We start from the raw sequence: 19,887 nt of genomic DNA, 5'->3' as shown, positions 1-19,887 counted from the left end.
GAGAGAGAGTGATGATGGGGGGATGAGACAGGAGGAGACAGAGAAGGTGAACAGAGAGAGAGATGAGGTGTGGAAGTAAGGTGTGTGTACATGTAAATACAACTGGTTGGTGTAGAGCTTCTCGGCGTTGGCCAGAGACACGAGTGACCACACCGCGTAACGTTTCCACACCGGACCCGGACCACGTCACATGTCAGCCAGCCACTGTTTAACACTGAGGCAGCCATACACAAACACAAACACGCACACGCACACGCACACGCGCATGCACACACACACACACACACACACACACACACACACACACACACACACACACACACACACACACACACACACACACACAAACACGCACACGCGCATGCACACGCACACACACACACACACACACATGCACACACACACACAAACACACACACACAAACACGCGCATGCACACACACACACACACCCACACACACACACACACACACACGCACATTTGATGTTTACGGTTTGGGAACCCTGAATGCATGTCCTCAGTGAAAGGAAGAAATGGGTTGATATTGGAGAGCGCTGGGACTGCAGCTGAAATGCACACTCTCTTTCCCCTTCTCTCTTTCACTGACCTTGTGTGTCTGTGTGTGTGTGTGTGTGTGTGTGTGTGTGTGTGTGTGTGTGTGTGTGTGTGTGTGTGTGTGTGTGAGTGTGAGTGTTTGTCTGTCTGTGTCTCTGTGTGTTATATGAGAGAAAAGGTGTACATTTAGATGATTTCTGTTATTTAGCTATTTAGTTATTTAGTTATTTAGCTCTAATGCTCCCTTCAGCAGGTTGAGTCTGATATGAAATTAGGGGTGAGGGGGGGGGGGGTCAATACAGCATAGTATCGTGATATTTTGTGTGGCAATATGTCGGATGGCACAAATGACAAGTATCGCAATATTTAATGATATAAATTGTCAGGTGCATGTGACATTTATGATGTCCGTCTGTTGACAATCCCATTTTGCTGCAATAAAAATCATTGAAGTGAGATGAACAGACTGGAAACTTTCTCATTAGATAAAACAGATGTTCTTGTTTTTGTTTTGTTTTTACTTTGGGGACATAATTTGCAGTTGGAAAAAGGTAATAAATCGCAATATATCGCCATATTTTTTAAAATCGCAATAATAAATATAGCCGCAAGCGGCGATGCGGGGTCCAAGCTTCCGGTGACTTGGGGGGTATATGTCAGATAGTGCACATTTATTCAGACTTGGTATGTGCACAAGTAAACAAAGTTTGGTTGAGATCCGGTGACCTGACGGTTTCCAAGCAGTACTAGTAGTAGTAGTAGTAGCAGTAGTAGTAATAGTGTTGGTAGTAGAGGGAGTGGTAGCAGTAGTAGCAGCAGAAGTACTAAGAATAGTAAATGGTAAATGGACTGCATTTATATAGCGCTTTTATCCAAAGCGCTTTACAATGTGCCTACATTCACCCATTCACACACCGAAGGCGGCCAGCTGCCACGCAGGGTGCTGGCACAGCCATCGGGAGCAATTTGGGGTTCAGTGTCTTGCCCAAGGACACTTCGACGTGCGGACTGGAGGAGCCGGGGAACGAACCACCAACCTTCTAATTAGTGGACAACCCGCTCTACCTCCTGAGCCACAGCCGCCACTAGTAGCCAATAGTAGTAGTAGTAGTAGCAGCAGCAGCAGTAGTAGTGGTGGTTGGCTGTTATAGCGCCACCATCTGGTGGATTGGTGTAATTTTTTCCTTTGAGTAGTGGGTGATGTCTTGAAACTTGAAGTAGTACTTGGATAGAAAGCAGTTTTTGTGTACAATATCCCTTTAAGTATCTGGACAGAAAGTGGTATTTGGGTAGAACATACTGTCAATACGACAAGTACTTCTCTGGCTCTGCAGATACATATAATATGGTCTACAAAGTTAAATACAACAGTCTGGATAGCTCACTTGGTAAAGCTCATGACTTATGCTAACTAAAGACTATTGTGGCTCAAAGTTCAAACCCCATGTGGGATGAACAATTTTCAACTTCAGACAGTTAAGTCAGTAATAGTAATTAAAACCCCACATGTTGCCTCCTTATTTTGCGGTGTTTCATGAACTTTTTCAATATCTTGGAAATGTTAGCTGGAGATTGCGTGGCTGTGTTCAAGAACGTGTTTTGCAACAGGAGAGGTTAGTTCTTGTCTCATGATGGAGCTTTTGTGTTCTGAAATCAGAATTTTCAGTTGTCATTGAGTCTTTCCCACACACACATCAAACCATAGGGCATAGTGGCGTCCACTACAGAAAGTTGATGGTTTTATCCCTGAAATTGCTTTTGATGACTATAGCCAGCACCCTGCATTGCAGCTTGTCATGCAGTCCATTTACCATTAAGGACATGTCTGTATTACACACATAATCCACCACTTTACATTAAAAGTCTGCCCTGAATGGAGGTGTTTGAACTAATTGGTGTGGGTTGTGCTGTTACAATGGAACTAAAGTAAAGGTGAAGTCCCACTGATTGTCACACAATGTGTGAAATTTGTTCTCCGCATTTGACCCATCCCCTGGGGGAGCGGTGAGCGGCAGCGTGCGCCGCGCTCAGAAATCATATGGTGATCTAACCCCCCAATTCCAACCCTTTGATGCTGAGTGCCAAGCAGGGAGGCAAATAGGTCTTATTTTTATAGTCTTTGCTATGACTCGGCCGGGGATCGAACTCACGACCTCCCAGTCTCAGGACGGACATTCAGACCACAAGGCCACTGAGCTGGACACATGAGTGACAAGGATAATTCAGATTTAATTCTCTTTTTGGACCTTTCACATCTGAAGACACAATAATGTATTGGAATGTTTTTCCTTTCATATATCTGAAAGAAGGCTCCCAGCAAACACAATTACATCATGATGATGTTCTGATATCATCTTTCAGTGACGTCCAGGACTAGGCCAAATCACAGCCGATTTGGGGATCATTTAGACATCTACACAGGAATGTCAAGAGGACGTCGAAATATGACGTTACCATAAATAGGCATATTCAGTTATTCTGCTATGTACACAGTGTGTATTCAGCAGCGTTATACATAATTATATTCAGATTAACCTTTATTCTACATTTTCAAAAAATAAAACAGTTACCTGGCCGTGGTTTGAACCCAGGACCTCCAGCTTTGGTGTCTGCTACTTTACCCCTACACCATCCTTCCACAGCAATGACAAGGCACGGATATAACCTTATTATGGCATAAACTTGTTTTTATTCAAACGTGGGTGTCAAGTCTTTGTGGATCGGGCATTACTGTGTGACATCTAAACCAACTATGTATTATGCTACAGCAGATGCAGAACCCCAAAACACATTAACCCCACCCAAAATGCTACATTCCAACTTCCAGTAGTAGTAGTAGTAGTAGTAGTAGTAGTAGTAGTAGTAGTAGTAATAGTAGCAGAAGTAGTAATAGTAGTAGTAGTAGTGTTGGTAGTAGTGGAAGTGGTAGCAGTAGTAGCAGCAGTAGTTGTAATTGACCGGTTAATGAGTTGTGGGCAATTTAGTGTTGGCGTGTGTTTCATTAAAAGTTTCGAGATTTAGCATTTCAAAACGGTTTCACGTATCCAAAATCCTTTACTAACCTTAGGTCGGGGTAGTCCATAGATGGCCCAGAAAAAGTTTTGTGTGATTTGGCCAAACGGTCTAGGAGGAGCTCGCAAAAGTAGGTTTTTGATCAAATTCAAAATGGCGGAAAATCTACCACGCAGAAATGGGCGTGGCCTAGTGGGTTAGATACATGATGCTCCAGGGAAACCAGTAGATGTGGAATTTTGATTCTACAGCTCGCAGTTCAGAAGTTATGGACCGACAAACGTGAAATTGGCTGTTATAGCGCCACCATCTGGTGGATTGGTGTAATTTTTTTACTCTGAGTAGTGGGTGATGTCGTGAACCTGTGTGGAAAGTTTGGGTGATGGGGGGTGTATGGTTTCTGAGATCCACACACTTTTAGGGCAGGAAAAGAACAAAAGTAAATACACAAAAGTTTAAACATTTATCATTTCAAGACGGTTTCACGTATCCAAAATCCTTTAATAACTTTGAGTCAGGTAAGTCCAGAGATGCCACAGAAAAAGTTTAGGCTCATTCAGGCAAATGGCCTGGGAGGAGATAGCAAAAGTAGGTTTTAGATAAAATTCAAAATGGCGGAAAATCTAGGCACACGCAAATGGGCGTGGCCTATATGGATAGATGCGTATTGATCCAGGGAATACAGCCGAAGTGGAATTTTGATTCTACGCCTCACGGTTCAGAAGATATGGACCATAACGCGAAATGGTCTGTTATAGCGCCACCATCTGGCCGAATTGGGTAATTTTTTGTTTCTGAGTAGTGAGGCACATTTACAATCTATGTGCCCAGTCTGGCTATGCTGAGCCTTACAGTTTCTGCTGTACATACAGTTTTACCGGAGAAGAAGAAAAAAAATAAAAAAAAATATAGCCGCAAGCGGCGATGCGGGGTCCAAGCTTCCGGTGACTTGGGGGGTATATGTCAGATAGTGCACATTTATTCAGACTTGGTATATGCACAAGTAAACAAAGTTTGGTTGAGATCCGGTGACCTGACGGTTTCCAAGCAGTACTAGTAGTAGTAGTAGTAGCAGTAGTAGTAATAGTGTTGGTAGTAGTGGGAGTGGTAGCAGTAGTAGCAGCAGAAGTACTAAGAATAGTAAATGGTAAATGGTAAATGGACTGCATTTATATAGCGCTTTTATCCAAAGCGCTTTACAATGTGCCTACATTCACCCATCGAAGGCGGCCAGCTGCCACGCAGGGTGCTGGCACAGCCATCGGGAGCAATTTGGGGTTCAGTGTCTTGCCCAAGGACACTTCGACGTGCGGACTGGAGGAGCCGGGGAACGAACCACCAACCTTCTAATTAGTGGACAACCCACTCTACCTCCTGAGCCACAGCCGCCACTAGTAGCCAATAGTAGTAGTAGTAGTAGCAGCAGCAGCAGTAGTAGTGGTGGTTGGCTGTTATAGCGCCACCATCTGGTAGATTGGTGTAATTTTTTCCTCTGAGTAGTGGGTGATGTCTTGAAACTTGAAGTAGTACTTGGATAGAAAGCAGTTTTTGTGTACAATATCCCTTTAAGTATCTGGACAGAAAGTGGTATTTGGGTAGAACATACTGTCAATACGACAAGTACTTCTCTGGCTCTGCAGATACATATAATATGGTCTACAAAGTTAAATACAACAGTCTGGATAGCTCACTTGGTAAAGCACATGACTTATGCTAACTAAAGACCATTGCCGCTCAAAGTTCAAACCCCACGTGGGATGAAAAACTTTCAACTTCAGACAGGTAAGTCAGTAACCGTAATTAAAACCCCACATACTGCCTCCTTATTTTGCGGTGTTTCATGAACTTTTTCAATATCTTGGAAATGTTAGCTGGAGATTGCGTGGCTGTGTTCAAGAACGTGTTTTGCAACAGGAGAGGTTAGTTCTTGTCTCATGATGGAGCTTTTGTGTTCTGAAATCAGAATTTTCAGTTGTCATTGTGTCTTTCCCACACACACATCAAACCATAGGGCGTAGGGCGTCCACTACAGAAGGTTGATGGGGTTTATCCCTGAAATTGCTTTTGGTGACTATAGCCAGCACCCTGCATGGCAGCTTGTCATGCAGTCCATTTACCATTAAGGACATTTTTGTATTACACACATAATGCACCACTTTACATTAACTCATTGAGTGCCAAGGACGGACATGTTCGTCATTTCAAATAGTAACGTAGAGTGCCAAGGACGGACATGTTCGTCAATTGCGTTTTTTGACGGTGGGGCGTCGATCAAAGCCTTCTGCCTCTGATGTACAAATATTATAGCTATTGGATGTGTCTAACCTATTTTACAGAACCCTTAGGTGGCGACAGTGCTCTCCACATAACAGAAAGGCAAGGAAAAAACAAAGAAGAAGTCGTTATGGAAACGGAAATCGCATCGCATCCGTATGCATCGATATGCTGAAGCACGTTACTGCAGCTGTGCCTGCAGCAGCCAATCTGCTCCCACAATTGAGCCGGACAGCACATCCGCACATCCACACCGTGGAGTTGTTATTATTCTCAACTGGAAGCATCGTTGCCGGTGACAAACACACGCGGAACGCTGTAAAAAAGCAGGATGTCGATGTCCCTTCACTGTGCGCACAGCAAACTCAGCAGAGAGCCACCACAGACAGGAGGAGGAGTGTGCAGTTGAGGCGAGGCGGGGCGGGGCGGGGCGGGGGGGGGGGGGGGCACGCAGAGCAGCGCGCAACACCCAGACAGACCCAGGCAGCAGGACAGGATTGACAAACGCAAGCCAGAATATCCGATGCCCACCAGCAGCAAATCAAGACCAGCAAGAAGCTGCAACCAGCAGCGCACGCAGGGGCCAGCGCTGCTGGTTGTAGCTAAAAAATATTATTCTGCCAAACAGAATTCCCTGGCCTTCACTGTTTTATTGAAGGAAATTATTTTTGAGGTGTGACTACATTAGAAAAGATTAGCTTCAGAGTCAGTGATGTGCTTGAAATGTTTAATTTCACAAAAGGCCAATTATCTCAGCTTCTAGAAAAAAATTGCTCTTTTTGGATGAATCAAGCTATCTTCTCCGGCTCATAACTAAAGAACGGAAAATGGGATCAATAAACTTTTTTTTGCAGATGATAGAATAGAGTCTCATCGTTCTTTGTGCGTGTTCAGTGTTTACATAGTAATATCACACAATATTCTGTGGGCCTCGAGAAATCACTGAAAACGCTCTGAAACTCTGGCACTGGGAGCATCCGTTCTCCAAAAGTGGCTGGCACTCAATGAGTTAAAAGTATGCCCTGAATGGAGGTGTTTGAACTAATTGGTGTGGGTTGTGCTGTTACAATGAGCACATGAGTGACAAGGATAATTCAGATTGAATTCTCTTTTTGGACCTTTCACATGTGAAGACACAATAATGTATTGGAATGTTTTTCCTCTCTCATCTGAAAGAAGGCTCCCAGCAAACACAATTACATCATGATGATGTTCTGATATCATCTTTCAGTGACGTCCAGGACTAGGCCAAATCACAGCCGATTTGGGGATCATTTAGACATCTACACAGGAATGTCAAGATGACGTCAAAATATGACATTACCATGAATAGGCATATTCAGTTATTCTGCTATGTACACAGTGTGTATTCAGCAGCGTTATACATAATTATATCCAGATTAACCTTTATTCTACATTTTCAAAAAATAAAATACTTACCTGGCCGTGGTTTGAACCCAGGACCTCCAGCTTTGGGGTCTGCTACTTTACCCCTACACCATCCTTCCACAGCAATGACAAGGCACGGATGTAACCTTATTATGGCATAAACTTGTTTTTATTCAAACGTGGGTGTCAAGTCTTTGTGGATCGGGCATTACTGTGTGACATCTAAACCAACTGTGTATTATGTTACAGCAGATGCAGAACCCCAAAACACATTAACCCCACCCAAAATGCTACATTCCAACTTCCAGTAGTAGTAGTAGTAGTAGTAGTAGTAGTAATAGTAGCAGAAGTAGTAATAGTAGTAGTAGTAGTGTTGGTAGTAGTGGGAGTGGTAGCAGTAGTAGCAGCAGTAGTTGTAATTGACCGGTTAATGAGTTGTGGGCAATTTAGTGTTGGCGTGTGTTTCATTAAAAGTTTCGAGATTTATCATTTCAAAACGGTTTCACGTATCCAAAACCCTTTAATAACCTTAGGTCGGGGTAGTCCGTAGATGACCCAGAAAAAGTTTTGTGTGATTTGGCCAAACGGTCTAGGAGGAGCTCGCAAAAGTAGGTTTTTGATCAAATTCAAAATGGCGGAAAATCTACCACACAGAAATGGGCGTGGCCTAGTGGGTTAGATACATGATGCTCCAGGGAAACCAGTAGATGTGGAATTTTGATTCTACAGCTCGCAGTTCAGAAGTTATGGACCGACAAACGTGAAATTGGCTGTTATAGCGCCACCGTCTGGTGGATTGGTGTAATTTTTTTACTCTGAGTAGTGGGTGATGTCGTGAACCTGTGTGGAAAGTTTGGGTGATGGGGGGTGTATGGTTTCTGAGATCCACACACTTTTAGGGTAGGAAAAGAACAAAAGCAAATACACAAAAGTTTAGACATTTATCATTTCAAAACGGTTTCACGTATCCAAAATCCTTTAATAACTTTAGGTCGGGGTAGTCCATAGATGTCCCAGAAAAATGCCCGTGTGATTTGGCCAAACGGTCTAGGAGGAGTTCGCAAAAGTAGGTTTTTGATAAAATTCAAAATGGCGGAAAATCTAGGCACACGCAAATGGGCGGGGCCTATATGGATAGATGCGTATTGATCCAAGGAATCCCTGAGAAGTGAAATTTTGAGTATAGGACACACGGTTCAGAAGATATGGACCATAACGCAAAATGGTCTGTTATAGCGCCACCATCTGGCCGATATGGGTATTTTTTTGTTTCTGAGTAGTGAGGCACATTTACAATCTATGTGCCCAGTCTGGCTATGCTGAGCCTTACAGTTTCTGCTGTACATACAGTTTTACCGGAGAAGAAGAAAAAAATAAATAATCGGAACAGATACAATAGGGATCCACGCACTTCGTGCTTGGACCCCTAATAATCGGAACAGATACAATAGGGATCCACGCACTTCGTGCTTGGACCCCTAATAATTGATCACGACTTGAGTATCGTGGGGACTCTGGTGATTCCCACCCCCATATGAAATGTGTTTTCACCGATCCAACGGCGATGACTGAGCGCTGACCAAACACTGGCCTTGCGTGTAAGCGATGTGACCTCTGAGACGGCAGGACAGATTTGATTGGGAATTTCCGCCTCTGTTCCCTTTCCGCCACGCTATTGGACCGCGGACCTGCCACTCGCTCCGGCGGTGGGCTTTGATGCAGTCGAGCACCACTCAGAATCGCAGCCACATCCCCACCCCCCACACTCACCTGTGGCTCGGCTCCTCCCCCCACATTCACCCCCAGCTCGGCTCCTCCCCCCACACTCACCCCCAGCTCGGGCTCCTCCCCCCACACTCACCCCCAGCTCGGCTCCTCCCCCCACACTCACCCCCAGCTCGGGCTCCTCCCCCCACACTCACCCCCAGCTCGGCTCCCCCCACACACTCACCCCCAGCTCGGCTCCTCCCCCCACATTCACCCCCAGCCTGGCTCCTCCCCCCCACTCCCCCCAGCTCGGCTCCCCCCACACACCCCCCCCCAGCTCGGCTCCTCCCCCCACATTCACCCCCAGTTTGGCTCTCCCCACACACTCCCCCCCAGCTCGGCTCCCCCCACACACTCCCCCCCAGCTCGGCTCCCCCCACACACACCCCCCCAGCTTGGCTCTCCCCACACACTCCCCCCCAGCTCGGCTCCCCCCACACACTCCCCCCCAGCTCGGCTCCTCCCCCCACATTCACCCCCAGCTCGGCTCCTCCCCCCACACTCACCCCCAGCTCGGGCTCCTCCCCCCACACTCACCCCAGCTCGGCTCCCCCAACAACGCTTACCCCCAGCTCGGCTCCTCCCCCCACATTCACCCCCAGCTCGGCTCCTCCCCCCACACTCCCTCCCAGCTCGGCTTCCCCCACACACTCCCCCCCCAGCTCGGCTCCTCCCCCCACACTCACCCCCAGCTCGGCTCCTCCCCCCACACTCCCTCCCAGCTCGGCTCCCCCCACACACTCATCCCCAGCTCGGCTCCTCCCCCCACACTCACCCCCAACTCGGCTCCTCCCCCCACATTCACCCCCAGCTCGGCTCATCTTACATTATTAGCCGTCTGTGATGTTATATTAAAGATGCATGACTCTCACACTGTCTCACTCAGCATTGGCCTTGTGTGTGTGTGTGTGTGTGTGTGTGTGTGTGTGTGCTGACACGCAGAAGTGGCTGAGTGAAAGAAGGAGGGATAAGCAGTAACACACACACACTATTGTGTTTATATATGTGTGAGCTATCTCCATGCCCGAATTTGTTGTTTGACAGATGGATGTGGGAGGTTGTCACTGAGACTAAATGCTCCAGAGAGAGAGAGATGCACAGGGAGTGGGAGGGGGTTAGCTCCACAGTATTGATATAAAGCACGCTTTGAGTGCCCTGTCTGCTTCGTTGAGTGCTTCTCTGTACTGCTGCATATGGTGTGTGTTTGTGTGTTGTGTGTGGTTATTTTATCAGTGGTGTGTGTGTGTGTGTGTGTGTGTGTGTGTGTGTGTTTGGGTGGGTGGGGTATAAGAAAGGAAATAGAGATAAGCTTGTATGTGTGTTTAAAAACCAAGCCTCCCTCTGAAGCCCACTTTAAAATCCCTAGAGACACCAGACACTCAAAGATCACGCACACACACTCTGCTTTTGTGTGTGTGTGTGTGTGTGTGTGTGTGTGTGTATGTGTGTGTGTGCGTGTGCGTGGGTGAGTGAGTGTAGTGAAGTGATTGGTCTTCCTGGCTGTATCGGTGTCCTAATTGGACTAACCAGATTAATGAGGTGAACTAGATTCTCTAGCTCTCTCCTCCCCTCTTTTGTTGTCAGGGCTGTGTGTGTGTGAGTGTGAGTGTGTGTGTGTGTGTGTGTGTGTGTGTGTGTGTGTGTGTGTGTGTGTGTGTGTGTGTGTGTGTGTGTGTGTGTGTGTGTGTGTGTGTGTGTGCGTGTGTGTGTGTAGGTAGGTAGGTAGGTGTGTTTGTGTGTGTGTCTGCGTGTGTACAATACATGTTATGTCCAAGTCCGGTTACAATAATAGTACAATAATAGAAATAGCCTATCTAGACTTTTGAAATATGTTAGAACTTCACTAATATGAAGTACCAGTGGAAATATTTTTATTCCCCACTTTTAAATCCTGACTGAAAACCTACCTGTTCTCCCAAGCTTACAACCTCCCCTACCCTTAACCACCTCTTCCTACCTCGCCTCCTCCCCTTTTTCCACTACCCTCTCTTCTGTCTGGCCCCTGTCCCTCCCACACTCCCTCCCCTGTCCCTCCCACTCTCCCTCCCCTGTCCCTCCCACACTCTCCCTGTCCCTCCCACACTCTCCCTCCCTCCCCTCTGTTTCCATATATCCCTGATTGATGTGTTAATTGTTACTTGTACCTGTTGCTTGTTGTTATCTTGTTTTCTATTTACTCATACTGTGTCAGCGTCTTTGGGTCATTGAAAAGCGCTTTATAATTATCAAATGAATTATTATTATTATTATTAGACGACTGAAATACACTGAAGTAGAGGCTTTTTCACTCACAAATACAAAACATGCACGCAAACCTGAGACCAAGCTCGAATGTAGTTCACACAAGTAATTCCTACCGTTTGTTTTAACCTGCATAACCTGCTGGAAGGGTGGGGTTTATGGTCTCAACACATTTCAAATATAGACAGCTGATTTGACAATCACAGAAAAGCAATCTAAGTTGACTTTCAAATGCTTTCCTGTGATGCCAAAACTTTCTGACTCGTCGTGTTATCCTAGTAGGCTAACCCCACCCATCTGGCACCTCAGTAGGTTAAAACAAACCACAAAAATCCAAATACTGTTTGTCACCGGCAATTGTGTGACGGCCATCAGCAGAACCCCTTGCCTTATGGTGAGATTGTACACAAATATGTGTTTGAGTATGTTTATTATTGTAATAGTGCAGATGGCTGACCAAAGAGCTTAGCCCAGTGTGACGTGTTGCTATTTTACTCAACAGCTTCAGGGGTGGCAGTGAGAAAAAGCTGTGATGGAATCTGCCTCACCCACCTAAAACAATTTGATAATATGTTGATTTTATTATTTGATACTATTATATTATGATAGAAGTGATTATGATAAATGCTGTATTATACATTGTTTTTTTCACCCTGCCAAAGAAAAAGCTGAAAGCTTGTATTTTGGGGAGTTTTTGGGGTGAAAATGGTCAAAATGAAAGATTCATGAAGACTGATGAGAATATTGGCACTGTCTAGGTCTTGTAGCCCTAATTCCTATTGATCGTAGGGATGCATGATATATCGGCAATCATATCGGTATTGGCTGATATTAGTTGTTTTTTAACATATCGGTATCGGTCCGATGTTGCAATGTTAATATCGGTTATCGGTATTGGCCAAAATGTTCACATTGAGAGGAAACAATCGTGTAAATCTATGGGCATTTCCAAATGTTTTGGAAACAAAGAAATGCATTAATCTTTCAAATTCACAGTATTTACATGTGTTTTTTAGTATGTACAAAATGTGATGATCATATAGGGATGTGTTTTTATACAGATCATATTGACATCAGTGAATATCGGTTATCGGCCATAACAGCAATGCTAAAAGAGCACCGCAGGAATGAGTCCGGAAGTAGCATGTTCAGGGCAAAAGTGAATGAGGTTTTAGAATGGGGATTTCACTTAAATGCATAAAATGTGGTTAACTCAAGTTTACGGGAGAGGTAATTTGTGTTCAGCAGGATAATCTTCACAAATGTGAATCACTTTCACAAGTTCACATAAGAGCTCCAAAGTTCAGTTCACACAGTTTAAAATATACTAGTTCACGTTCATAGTTCACTATTTTAATTTTGAACTAAACTGCAGCATAAATCTGGGTGGGGAAAGTGTAAAGTAGGGCTTGCCCCTCCGTGCCCTTGAGCAAGGCCCTTAAACCCCAACCAGCTGCTCAGTGGCCAGCAGATCAGTTCAGTCCCCCAAAAAATAACTAGTTCATGTTAATTTCTTCATTTTTAATGAGCTGCTCCAAGCTATTTTCAATAGAATCGCCAATATTGCAGACAATCTCCGCAATTATTATAAATCACTGATCATCCATAAAAACTGTCACTTCTGTGGGAATAACTCAAAATGTCCCCCTCCCCATTATGTTGGTTATGTTTTAGATGAGCTTTCGTTGTATTGCCACTTTTTGTTGCCACTGCTTTTAAACACATACATACCAGCTTGTTCAGGTTAATTGGCTCTCCTCTCTCATTCGGCTTAAAGCCAAAATATTCCCTCTCTGGAGCTGTGGAGTTTGGTTGACACAGGTGAATGTAATCATAACTAGTTGATTACAGGTGAAACATTAAATAGACCTGTGTCACAGGCTTCATTCAGCTGCCTGCTACTGCTCAGCAGTGCACCCACACAAAAACTCACTGACTGTCTCCCCATTGTTGAAACAGGTTTCAACAATGGGGAGACAGTCAGTGAGTTTTTGTCTGTCGTCGGTGTCGTGCAAGAACTACTAGCCTATTTTGAAAAGTACAGAGTAGAAAGTACAGATATTTGTGTTCAAATGTAGTAAAAAGTAAGAAGTTGTCAGAAAAATCAATACTCAATAAAGTACAGATACCTGAAAATCCTATGTTTAAAATACATACTACAGCATGCGCTGGGAGTGGGACGCGTCATCAGTGATGTTAACTGGGGTCTTAAGATGTTTCGGGTCTGTCGAACATCATACACCCTCGCCCAGTAGACCCAGCCGAGGCCGATAAAGTACAGTAACAAAGTATTTGTACTTGTACTTCGTTACCTCCCATCTCTGCCTATATAACTGGTGATAGGGGAATGGTGTTTTTTGGCTGGCATGCCATCTCAGGACCTGAGCACTGAATCAATCATGGTGTCGTCCGTTTATTCCACACTATACCAAATTACTCTGAATCCACTGAGATGTGCAGCGCTGTTACGCAAGAGGTTGCATTCGGGGATTAGCACATTATTTTCAAGGGTAGACATGAAGAATCCGCTGGTGTTTATGGGTTACAAATCCCATGCAGTTATGTATTGTGCATACAAAGAGAGAATAATGCACAAACACACACTTGCGCACACACACCCTCTGCATCTTATGTTGAGAAAGGTCCTTTGACAGAAACACTGATCACACATTAAGTATTGATGATGTGTTGATATGAGTGTATGAGAATGAGAACCATCATCCTAATATGGACTGCCAACATTTCATGCACCACAAACGCAGCAGGGACCGTATTTTTTCATCGATTTTGGACCTATGAAAATGAAATGTATGCAACCGAATATGTAACAACTCTGCTTTGCCTAGTGTAATTTATCTCAGTACTTTTGCTCACCTGGGATCAGAAAGTGCAGTTTCTCCAGCATTTCATTTTATTACTATTATTACACATTTTTATTTAATTTCTATTCATATTCATCAGAGATTCACGGTAATTGAAGTGTACACCCTGGTAAACCGTATGATCACCTGAACTCACATTGTGTTTAGTTCTGTGGATCAGTCTGCCCTCCAGCCCGCCCCCAGTGATTTTCACAAATTACAAAGCCCACGGGCCAATCAGGGACGTGCCTCGTAGTTGACGATGTAACCGGCCAATCGGGGACGCCGCTGGCAAAACAGTAATGGCGTCTCACGAAGCAACGAGTGGTAACATTAATGTTCGTAGAGTAAACACAGCCGTAAGTGCAGTTAGTGCAGAAATAGACTCAATAACAACAATTAAACAAGAACAAGATTATGCACCAGCAGACGTTTTCACCGTTCTTTTGTGTGGATTTGGATTTGACTAGATCCCAGTCCGACGCTGATTGGCTAACGGACTTGGCGACGCTGATTGGCTGAAGGAGTTGTCTGTCAAGGCAAGTACTCCAGTCCCGCCCACTGAGAGTACTGTGGATGGATGCGAGTCCAGACTGATACGTTGAGCGAAACAGAATGTGAGATCAGGGTATCAGGATGTTTTAAACAGGCTAATTGAGGTACCTATTGCCAAGCTTTTTGGATGACTCATACATTCCATATGATCCACAGAAGGCTCCTACTGCACGTCTCTTAAATACCTTTCCTTATGCCTGTGTGCCTCCTTGCACTGTCATGCTGCTGTCATGCAGCCAGTGGGCTAGATGGGAGGCAGGGGGGGTGTGGGGTGTATATGGACATTTATTTTGCATATCTGTCTGTTTGTGATCTTTGTGTCTCATATTCAGTAATGCGTGGATGTGTATGTGTGTGTGTGTGTGTGTGTGTCTGTCTGTCTCTGTCTGCCTGCCTTGTCTGCGTGCGTGCATCTGACTGTTGCATAAGAGGATCTACTGCTGTCCCAGAGCTTAACAAAGGATTTAAAGCTCTCTCTCTCTTTCTCTCTCCCTCTCCGTTATCCACTGTATCTCTAGTGCCACCCCCCCCCCCCCCACACTCACTCTCTTTTTATAATCTCTGTAATTGCATGTATATTATAGTGGAGTGATGTAATTCTTTACCGTTGGATAAGTATGTGTGTCTGTGTCTGTGTCTCTGTGTGTGCGTGTGCACATACGTAGCCTATACTGTACATGATGATTGTGAATGCAATTGTACATTCTCACGTTCAGTAAAGTTTCCAAAATGAGAGTGCCTCCATTTTAATGACACAATGAATGATTGTTGGTATGAAAGTAACATCCTCTCTGGCTTATTATTGATACTGTTAGCTAAACCTAGCCCCCCCCCCCATGATCATAGCACCGGGTCAGAAAACAGCGCATTGGCTTGTTTACTCACGGTACCATGAGATCCTAGCAATCCAAGTTAACCAACAGCTGATTAAATCCTTACCCAGATTATTTTCGGTTATTTCGACTTGGCTGGTGTCCTTTCTGATGTTCAGATGGACAATGTTCAACTATGTAGGAGGAGCGGTCAGTAAATCAACACACATTCACTTGTTTTCAATGTATACGATAATTATTTCCAAGTACTATGCATACTGGTTTAAATAAACAATTTGATATGACAATTATGATATTGACAATCTTTGCTGAGCAAGAATTTTGTGCCAAAGGAATTAACACCCGTTCCATATAGATGCAGGTCCCACATATACGCCGCTTGAATTCAGTGATTGAAGCAATTAAATGCTGTGGCTATTAATTGAAGTTTTACAGGATTCAGACTTTTCAGATAAGCTCAGTTTATGGTCCAAGATGATACCCAGATACTTGAAATTGTCTAGAGTTTCAATAGGTTGGCCGTTAAGTACAATTGGCTTAACCAGGAATTCCTGGTTTGTACATATATCAGTTCTTTAGTTTCCCTATGTTTATTTCTAAAGCATTGATTTCACATCATTTTTGAAGAGTGTGTATGAGTCAGATAGCTCTCCTCACTTAAGAGGTCCCCCTTCAGTAGGAGGCCGACTAGACTAAGGCCATGTCATCAGACTGTAACATTGTTCTTGAATCATCATTTCATTAGAACACAGGGAAAACAGTACAGGTGAAAGAACAATAGTACTTCCGTTTACACAGACTCTTTGTAGTCGGGCCACTACACCCCCAAGGTCCATAAAGCATAATGATGTATTTTCCTTGAGTCAAAAGCAGAACAGAAATGTAAAAATAACACTGGCATATCCTTCCGGTTGCTGAAGATGCAGCATTAAGCAAGGTTAAAGTTGCATCACCTGCCCCTGTCTTTTGTACGCCAGTTGAAATGGGTCTTCCTGTCTCCCGCTGGGGCTCCAGTTGTGTTGGGGGGGGGGGGGGGGGGAGGCGGGGCTCTCACTCGCCTCTCTGCTCCCCCTGTCTGTCCTCACTCCTATTGTTGTATTATTGTAAGGTTCATTATTATAATAACTAGAATTCTTTCTAGGACGGACACTCTGGAGAGGATGTGGGGAGGATGGGCACACTTTTTTGGGGTGTGTGTAAACAAACTCATGCCAACTCATGCATTTAGCCTCTGGCTGGAGCCGATTTCTCGCATCAGTGATGTCACTCTGTGAGTGTCATCTGGCGTAAAATACGTAAAATATCGCTGTAGCACCCCCCATGGGCAAGATCTAGGGATGGGTATTGTTTCGTATTCTTCTGATAACGGTGCTAAAATGATACTTTTAAAATGGTAGTGGTGCCTTAACGGTGACTGAACCGAATAAAGCGGATTTAAAGTGTTTTTTCTTTTCCATTTAAAAAGGATTTAGAGCAGCACTCCAAACGATAATGTTAGTGAAGGTGTGTGCAGCGCCGGTTTTGGAGCACCAGAGAGCGGATATTTCACTCAGCAGCTCAGGCATGGCACCTAAATGAGGCACTTAATCTGTGTTGCAATCCGGTACCAGTAGTACTGGTTGTAAAGGTACCGGTACCATTGTGGTACCAGGTTTCGGTACCCCACCCTAGCCAGACCCATGAAAAGTGTTTTGGCAAATTTTGGAGGCAATCGGTGCAACGGTGCGCCTTGCAACTCCAGACAGACACGCCTCCAATTATAGCAACTTGTGCTTGGCTTTGGGATTGGAGAGTTCTCAGTCAGACTAAAAGACTCAACTAGACGGGCAATGAATTTGCGACCTTCTTTAGGGATAAAATTATAAATATCAGACTAACTATTTCCACATCAAGAACAAATGTGGCTCCGCCGCACCCACAGAATAGGTGCTTAATTAACATGACTCAGTTCAATGTCATTGACCACAAGAAACTAGAAGAAACGATACGAGGCCTTAAATCCTCATCGTGTTGCCTAGACACCCTGCCAACAAGCTTTCTAAAAAATGTCTACAGTTGCCTGGCGACCGACATACTGAAGATAATTAATACCTCTCTTCTTACAGGCATTTTCCCAAAATCTCTAAAAACTGCAGTTGTTAAGCCCTTGCTAAAGAAGCGTAGCCTCGACCCCTCTATAATCAGCAATTACAGACCAATATCAAATCTTCCCTTTATTAGCAAAATACTCGAAAAAACTGTCTACCAACAACTCAATACCTTTCTATCCTCCAATGACCTCCTAGATCCTTTCCAATCAGGCTTCCGACCCCATCATAGCACCGAAACTGCGCTTATCAGAGTTATAAATGACATCCGAATGAACACTGATTCAGGTAAAATCTCAATCTTAGTGTTACTAGACCTCAGCGCTGCCTTTGATACGGTTGACCACGAAATTCTATTGGACAGACTGGAAAACTGGGTCGGGCTTTCCGGCACGGTCCTAGAGTGGTTCAGATCTTATCTGCAAGACAGGAACTACTTTGTCTCCATTGGCAACTATACATCTGACCAAACCAAAATGACATGTGGGGTACCCCAAGGATCAATTTTAGGTCCTGTCCTGTTTAACCTTTATATGCTCTCTCTGGGCCTAATTATGCAAAAAAACAAAATAGCTTATCATAGCTATGCAGATGACACCCAACTCTACATAGCCCTCTCATCGGATGACTATGCCCCCATAGAGTCACTGTGTCAGTGCCTTGCGCAAATTAATGATTGGATGTGCCAGAATTTTCTCCAACTTAATAAAGACAAAACAGAGATAATTGTCTTCGGCAAAAAAGAAGATAGGCTCAAAGTTACTGCTCACCTCGAATCCCTATCTCTGAAGCCAAAGGACCAGGTAAAAAATCTTGGCATTATTATTGACTCTGATCTAAATTTCAACTCCCACATCAAGCTTATAAGAAAATCTGCCTTCTATCATCTAAAAAATATAGCAAGGATTAGAGGCTATATGTCCAAACAAGATCTTGAAAAACTAATTCATGCTTTCATTTCTAGCAGGCTAGACTACTGCAACAGTCTTTTCAATGGTCTTCCCAAAAAAGCTGTTAAACAACTTCAGCTCATTCAGAATGCGGCTGCTAGAGTTCTAACAAGAACCAAGAAAGCTGAACACATTACACCAGTTCTCAAATCCCTGCATTGGCTGCCAGTAAATCTTAGAATAGACTTTAAAATTCTGCTAATAGTTTACAAATCTCTCAACGGGTCAGGCCCACACTACATCTCTGAAATGCTTCTACACTATGAACCATCCAGATCCCTGAGATCTTCAGGCACTGGTCTACTAATTGTCCCAAGGACCAAATCTAAACATGGTGAAGCCGCGTTCTCCCACTATGCCTCTCATAACTGGAACAAACTCCCTGAACACATTAGATCTGCCCCTACTCTGCCTATTTTTAAATCCAAGCTAAAGACCTTTATGTTTACTCTTGCTTTTAACTGCTACTAAACTACTGCCTCTCTCGGCCTGTAATTTTAAAAAGATTTTTCCTGTACATTTCCAACAAATGGACTGTACATGTAATAATAATACTGAAGAGTGCCTTGTAACTTATTTAAAACAGAAATAATGTTTCATGTTTGTTAATTTGAGTATATATTTTAACTAAAACTGTCGGCTGTGTTTTTTATGTGTTTTTTATATGTGCATTGCTTTGCTGCTTGTTTTTTCGATTATTTTTTTGTAAAGCACCTTGAATTGCCTTTGTGTATGAAAGGTGCTATATAAATAAAATTTGACTTGACTTGACTTGACTAGACTCAACTCTCAGTCTGACTCACTCAAAATCAAGTAGTGTAGTACTGGTCTTCTTCTTCTTCTATGTTTGGTGTACGGGGAGAAGTAGATGGAGAGAGGTGATTAAGCGACTGACTAATACGCTTTACATCATCTGGCATAGGATGGAAAGTAATGACAGTATAATGATTATTAAGAATAAATAGATCATGTAATGATTTAATCAGCTATTGTCTCTCTTTTAGCTGCTCTACTGTCCCTGTTAGCATTACAGAAGGTATTCATTCTTACCAGTGTTGACACTGTCACAGAACAGATTTGGCTCACTGATGATCTAAAAATAGGTGGTTACTTTGGATGCGACTCCACAAGCATTATTTTCTCTGCCAATAACTCTACAAAGCACAAGAACAACTTGTTAAGGAAGCTGCATCACCTTTTCCTTGAAGAGAAAAAACTGCATGCACCCCCTTGCAGTTTGAATATTGCATTAGTCCATATTGCAATATCTGTATTTTTATTTATTTATTGTACCCTGAGACTTGATGATGGTGTTGTGCTTAATACTCCCACTTCTGGAACAGCATCCATTATGATAATAAT

The 19,887-nt window shown here is 43.9% G+C and overlaps 1 protein-coding gene across 1 annotated transcript in view; it reads left to right on the top strand.

The window, feature by feature from the left end:
• Positions 1–19,887, top strand: part of prkcea (protein kinase C, epsilon a) — a gene marked incomplete at both ends in the record, with an annotated part of 55,309 nt that overhangs the window by 8,782 nt on the left and 26,640 nt on the right. The window lies entirely within an intron of this gene.

Source organism: Poromitra crassiceps (genome assembly GCF_964638095.1).
Source record: "Poromitra crassiceps genome assembly, chromosome: 4".
In the NCBI taxonomy this organism is placed as follows: Eukaryota; Metazoa; Chordata; class Actinopteri; order Beryciformes; family Melamphaidae; genus Poromitra; species Poromitra crassiceps.
Note: the sequence above shows the minus strand (reverse complement) of the source record. Positions and strands in the feature narration are given on the sequence as shown.